Consider the following 7,193-nt stretch of genomic DNA (forward strand, 5'->3'; position numbering starts at 1 on the left):
TGTAACACCTAAAAACAGTTACTCCCCCTAACATAAATAGCCCCAAAACAATGATATACAAATTGAAGCACTTAGATACAATCTAACATCTCCACTAGCTCCTCAAAATAAAAAACACTCCCCCTAACTACAAAAACTCCACTACAGTGTCAAACTCTACTCCCCCTTTTTGTGACGGAATGCCAAAGGACAATCACACGCCATCATCAAAAGGAAGTGGTAAGGGTGAATGAAGATGTGCTATGTCAGCACGTAGAGCACGAATCTCGACAAGCAAGTCTACCAAAATTTGACTATGAGCCGCCTGAACGGTCATGACAGTCTCCAAGGTACGATGAATATCAAAGTCATCCGAAGGAGGTAGAGGAAAATCAGTAGCAGCAGCATCACTAACAAGATCAGGAACATCCTTACCAGCAGGACCTGTAAAAGAAGAAGGAGGAGGTGCGCAACCAGAAGGCTCAGACCTAGGGTGTTTAGAGTCAGCTCGAAGATGAGCAGCCCTTTGTCTAGGAAAAAACACAACTATGAGAGCAATCACATTAACGGGCTCAGAGGAAGGGAAACCACTAAGATCAAGATAAAGCAAGATCCTACGAATAAAAATAGGATGAACAAGAGCATGAGAAGAAGATGGACTCCTATAAACTTCATTCAAAGAACAAAGAAACAAATGGGGAAAACTGATACGAGCATCAGTGACAAGAGCATACCAAAAGACACACCGCTCGAGAGGAATGATGTGAAGATGAGAAATGGGCTAGATAGAATGACAAGCGATCCTAAAGAAGAGATAGTGCAACTTAGATAGCTCAGCAGAGGTGATCCTAGGATCAAAACTCCACTGGATAGAAGACCCAGTGATGTAAGACAAGACATCACTCAACAGAGGAGACTCATCATAAGGGTAGACTGGGTGCTGGACTAAGGGTACCCTTAGAGCATCAGCCACTACCATAGAAGTAATGGAGTACTCTACGCCTCGTATCCAACTCTCTACTAAAGTGTTGGAATCATAGATGTGGATAGAGATGTTCGAGAAGAACTCTCTAATCAGGGTAGCTGGAGGAGGAGGATCAGAAACATCCAGCAGAGGTAACCAGCCCCGACGCTCAAAATTTTCCCTAATGGCAGGATCAAGCTCATCTAAAAGAACAGAACGCTCAGCCCAAATCTTTCTCTTAAGGTTCAGCTTCTCATAAATCTCTTGGTTTTTCTCACTCGGAAACTTTTCTCGGTCAAAGGAGGGAGGGGAAGGAGTAGGTGAGGGGACAGACCTACAAGCCCTAGTCTTCCTAGGCATAGTGCTAAGGAAAGGACAAAGATACAAAGAGAAAACCAAAATAACACAAAAACCAAGGGCAGACAGCAAGTTCGCACAAAAAGATATAGAAAAATAATCTATATGATGCATGAACAACCACAATGTCATGATGCATGTACTAATGCAGTAAGCAAAGTTCAAATTAAGTTCAATTGCACAAAATTGGCTTGAGCATAGAGTTTCTAACAAAAACCCTAAAAATTTGAAAAACCACTTGAATGTTTTGAAATAGATTTGATGAATTGAGCATTTCATGACACAACACACAAATTATAATGCCTAATTACATCAAAACAACAAGCCAATTTCATCAATTTCAACCTAATTGAACAAAATCCCCAATCGGATTCAATGCAAGCCCTAGAATTTTAATTTTTCTCAAAACCCAAAATTGATCAAATTAAACTATCAATATCAAGTTTATTTCATGTCCCCACAAAAACCCATTGATCAATTTCACAAAATAAGGCTTGATTCATCAAAAACCCCAAATTTTGTATAGTTCGAAAAACCCAAATTAAAATGCATGAAATAATAAAATAATATAAAAAAGAAGGGTAATATGGACAAACCGGCTATAGGAGAGAGAAACCTTGCAAAAATTTCGGAGGAAAACGACAAAAATTGAAGGTGGAGCCTTACCGAGTCGGAGAGAGAGAAAAAGGTTTGAAAAGTTTTGCAAAAGTGACTTTGAAAAAGTCAAGAATAGTATTTTAAAAAACTTGATTCGCGACATTCGATTGATCGAAAATCACATTCGATCGATCGAATCAATCCGAGACTTTTTAAAAGAATTGAAGCACATTTTCGATCGATCGAAAAATAGAATGGATCGATCGAAACAAGCAGAGGCTCACAAATATTTTTGAGAAAAACACAGTTTTTTGAAGGAACAAACACTTTTTGACACAAACTCCTCAAAGCATTAGAATTGATGAACAAAATGCATGAGTATGAGATGGAATGCTTTTTCAAAAACCCAAGTTTTAATCAAAGTTTCTCCCAAGAAAATTTCAGCCATTCTACCTTTAAGTTCTCAAGCAAAAAAAAAATGTTTTGCATAATATTCAAGGTATTTTCAAATTTAGTTGGTTAGACCAAAAACACACACAATAACATGTACAGTGTTTAGCAAAGAGTAACTTGTGTAGTGTGTGCAAACTAGCAAAAACTTGAGATACATGTGAGGTGATATGTGAATAAAAATCAATCACAAAGTCTACAAAATTCATCACACATAATTTAAAAGAGACTATCACCAAAAGAGTTATATTATATAACTCCCACATCTCCTAGAACATAAGCTTGCAATCATGTAGGTTTCTTGAATTTTGCCTCATTATTATATGGATTGGCATCAAGCCTAATAGTACACACCAATTTTAATTATGTGAAATGACATCAAGTCTAATAGTACACACCAATTTTAAGTATTAAGCAATTAATCGAGGCTACACCTTATATTCTTTTTGTGCATGTGCTACATTTTCTCGAGCACAAAATCTTATAATATGCACTAAGGTGTTCATGATTGACTAGTGAACAGTGGTGAGATGGTTATTTATGCCTTTCTCAAAAGGATCAAGTCCGACAGTCAAATAACATGTGACTTCAAGATTAAGACAAAGTGATAAACACCATAAACATCTTTCCTACACAACATTCACTACAAAGTTTCAACTAGACAAGTGCAATAAATCAGCTCATCAAAACTAAACAAGGTACATAAGACATGTTATGTGTAAATAAATTGACCAACCTTGTTTTCAAAACTAAGAAAAATAGTGCCAAACATATTTTTGCTTTCTTCCTTTTTCTTTTTCTTTTTTTTAAAAAAAAATTTTCAGAGAGAAAATAAATAAATCCTAGAATGAAATGCATGAATGTAATGCAATGCAAGTCCTAGAAAGAAAAACACAAATACACAAACACCAAAGAACAATGGTTAAAAAGGAATGAGCAATGAAGCACAAAAACCATGAAAGCCAAAAGAGACGAGGGACACCGAAGCACACCAATAACTTGACGAAGTGTCTCAAACTTACTTCCATCAAGCGGTTTGGTGAAGATGTCAGCGTTTTGACGATCAGTAGGGATATACTCAAGAACAACAATTTTCTTTTCAACCAAATCCCTAATGAAGTGATACCTAAGTTTAATGTGTTTGGTCTTAGAGTGCTGAACAGGATTTTTGGATATATCTATAGCACTAGAATTATCGCAATAGACAACCATGGTGTCTTAAGGGATCCCGTAATCACTCAAAAGCTTTTTCATCTAAAGGAGCTGAGAATAACAACTCCCAGCAGCAATATATTCTGCCTTAGCAATGGATAAAGAAACAGAATTTTGCTTCTTACTCATCCAAGTCACAAGATTGGCTCCTACATAAAAACACCCCTTAGTGGTGTTTTTTCTATCATCAGTATTCCCAGCCCAATCAGAATCAGAAAAACCAGCAAGAGACAAATTAGACTCTTTGCTATAAAATAATCCATAATCACATGTTCCACTCACATATTTAATAATTCTCTTAACAGCATTTAAATGAGAAACCTTAAGATTAGACTGAAATCTAGAGCAAACACCAACATTATAAGAGATATTAGGCTGACTAGCAGTCAAATACAAGAGACATCCAATCATGCTTCTATACAAAGTAACATCAACAGACTCACCTGATGGATTAATTGTTAATTTTGCATTAGCAGCCATTGGTGTTCTAGCATGAGTAGCCTTGTCCAGTCCAAATCTTTTGACTAGATTTCTTGCATGTTTAGCTTGATTGATGTATATTCCTGACTTCGTTTGCTTTACCTGCAATCCTAAAAAGTAAGTCAGTTCACCAACCATGCTCATTTCAAACATCGCATTCATTTCATCTGCAAAAGAATGAGCAAGAGAATCATTAGTAGCACCAAAAACAATGTCATCAACATAAATTTGAGCTACAACAAAACCAGCCTTATCATTTCTTATGAAGAGAGTTGTATTTGTAGATCCCCTTTTGAATCCATGCTCAGTGAGATATACAGTCAATCTGTCATACCAAGCCTTAGGAGCTTGTTTCAACCCATAGAGGGCTCTCTTCAAATTGTAGACATCATTTGGTCTGTGAGGATCAACAATGCCTTTAGGTTGTTCAACATATACTTCTTCTTGTAGCATCCCATTCAAGAAAGCACTCTTGACATCTGTTTGATATAACTTAAAGTTTAGGTTACTTGCTATGGCCAATAGTATCCGGATGGATTCTAACCTTGCTACTGGTGCAAAAGTCTCATCAAAATCAATTTCTTCCACTTGTGTGTACCCCTGTGCAACAAGTCTTGAATTGTTTCTAATCACAGTGCCATGTTCATCCGACTTGTTCTTAAAGATCCACTTAGTTCCAATCATATTTACACTCTTTGGTCTAGGAACTAATTCCCACACATCATTCCAAATGAATTGATAAAGCTCTTCAATTATGGAATTTACCCAATCAGCATCTTAAAGTGCTTCATCCACTTTCTTCGGTTCAAATTGGGACAGATAGCATGAGTGAGTGATCACATTCAAGAGTGATCACATTCCTGCCATCTCCTGAACAACCCTGTTTTTCCTTTCCACAATCCCATTCTGTTGAGGTGTCTTGGGCGAAGAGAACTCTTGATGCGTGCCTTGATCATTACAGAAAGTAGCCAGCTTGATATTCTCAAATTCTTTTTCATGATCACTTCTTATTTTGGCTATCACATTATCTTTCTCAACCTGCAATTTTTTGCACAGATGTATCATCTTCTCAGGAGCCTCAGCTTTATCTTTCAAAAGCACAACCTAAGTATATCTAGTAAAGTCATCTACAACAACTAGGATATACTTCTTTCCACCCAAACTCTGAACTTTGGCAGGACCCATGAGATCAATGTGCAATAGCTCTAAAGGTCTTGAAGTTTGAACACTCGTCATCGATGGATGCTTGGATTTCACTTGTTTACCTATCTGACATGGTTCACAAATGCACTTATCTATCTTCTCAAATTTAGGTAAACCAATAACTGCCTCACATTTGAAAATCTTCTTTAACTGCTTATGACTGGCATGTCCTAACCGTTGATGCCACAAATCAACTTGATCGATCTTTGCTCTAAAGCACTTGTTGTTCACACTTGGTGTTATGCCATAATAGTTGTCAGTTGTCCTTACTCCAACACACATACAGTCACCTCCTCCATCAAGTATCTCACATTCATACTTGGTGAAAAGAACATTTAATCCATTGTCACAAATCTGGCTTATGATGAGTAGGTTGGCCTTTAGTCCATTAACATACCAAACATCTTCAAACACTGGCAATCCTGGAATATCCACAGTTCCAATGCCTCTGATCACAAATTTGCTTCCATCTCCAAAAGTGACTGTATCAATCTTTCCTTCAAAGAGTGTCTTGAATAAACCTTTGTTTCCTGTCATATGTCTGGAACAACTATTATCCAAATGACAAAGACAAGAATCTCATGCCTTTAAGGCGGTTAAAGCAGTATAACATAAATAATTCTTATCACATATGATTATACCAAGATACTTAAGGAAAGATTTAACCAAAACAACAAGAGGCAAAGACAACAAGTAGACAAGTTGATATATAAGCAAAAAGTTTTTCCAAAAATCTATGACAGTAGGGGTCAAGGATCAGCTCAGAGATCAAAAAATCTCAAACAAGAGAGCTACCCGCTCTGATACCACTTGAACAGCTTTAGACCCCTTAAACCAATCAGATTAACCTAGTTAATTAGCCAAGTGATTAACTTAGTCAAATTATGCAGTTCTAGGTTATCACAAACATACAATCATATCAAGAATATAAAGCAGCAGAAATATAAAAGACACAATGATATGATCACCTAGGAAATCACATGGTAAAAACTTGGGGAGGATTTGACCTAGCTATCCTCAAGGTAAACTTGAATCCATTATGCGAAAGAATCGAAGTTCATACAAAAGGACTTATAAGCTCCCCGCTTGACTTCCTAATGTTACCCACCAGTAGAACTTATTGACACTACCATGTGCAAGCTTCGAATCCACGGACTCCTTCTTTCTTGGATTCTCCAATCAAGATACAAGCACCCCCGCTTGTTTTTCAAGCTTCAATAGCAGCAACCGAGTTGATCATTAAGATGTTGATACTATCTCTACCTTGAAAACCCTAAACTTTGTGTAAAGGAAAGCTTCTCTAGATCTCACAAGAGATTTACACAAAACAGAAAAGTATGAGCAACAATACAACAGGAGCGACTCTAAAAACATGGCTAGGGTTTTGCCTTTTATACCTAGGGTAAAAACAGAAAACCCAAGAGTTAGGGCTGAGTTGGAAAATCCTGCAGAAAAGCATTCTGCCCGAGATTCGATCGATCGAGTCTAACTTTCGATCGATCGAGCTAGGCTGAAATGCACCAATGCATCTGCAGCCTCTCGATTCCAACTTTACATAAAAAATATAACTTTGAGCAAGCCTAAACAAGACAAACCATATTGTTTTGATCATGGTTTGCCAACATTACACATTAGAGTTCTAAATACATAAATTCCTAAATCTTTAAAACCTAACAAATAGTATATATATATAATTAATTAATTAATTAGTGAGAATAGTCATTTGGCACAACCATGACTTCTACATCCAACTTTCTATTATATAGTATATGATTTCTAAAAATCATGAAATAAATTGTGAAATGGGTAACCATATATGACTATAAAAGAGTATTAATTCCACTTAGTTTTTTTAAAGTAGGATTTTGATATATGACTTTATCGGTTATTAATACATTTACTTTGGCAGTGTAAACGCTGGCCTAGCAACTATATATAGCATGAAAATTAA

This window comes from Quercus suber, unplaced genomic scaffold, assembly GCF_002906115.3.
Source record: "Quercus suber isolate HL8 unplaced genomic scaffold, Cork oak 2.0 scaffold_521, whole genome shotgun sequence".
In the NCBI taxonomy this organism is placed as follows: domain Eukaryota; kingdom Viridiplantae; phylum Streptophyta; class Magnoliopsida; order Fagales; family Fagaceae; genus Quercus; species Quercus suber.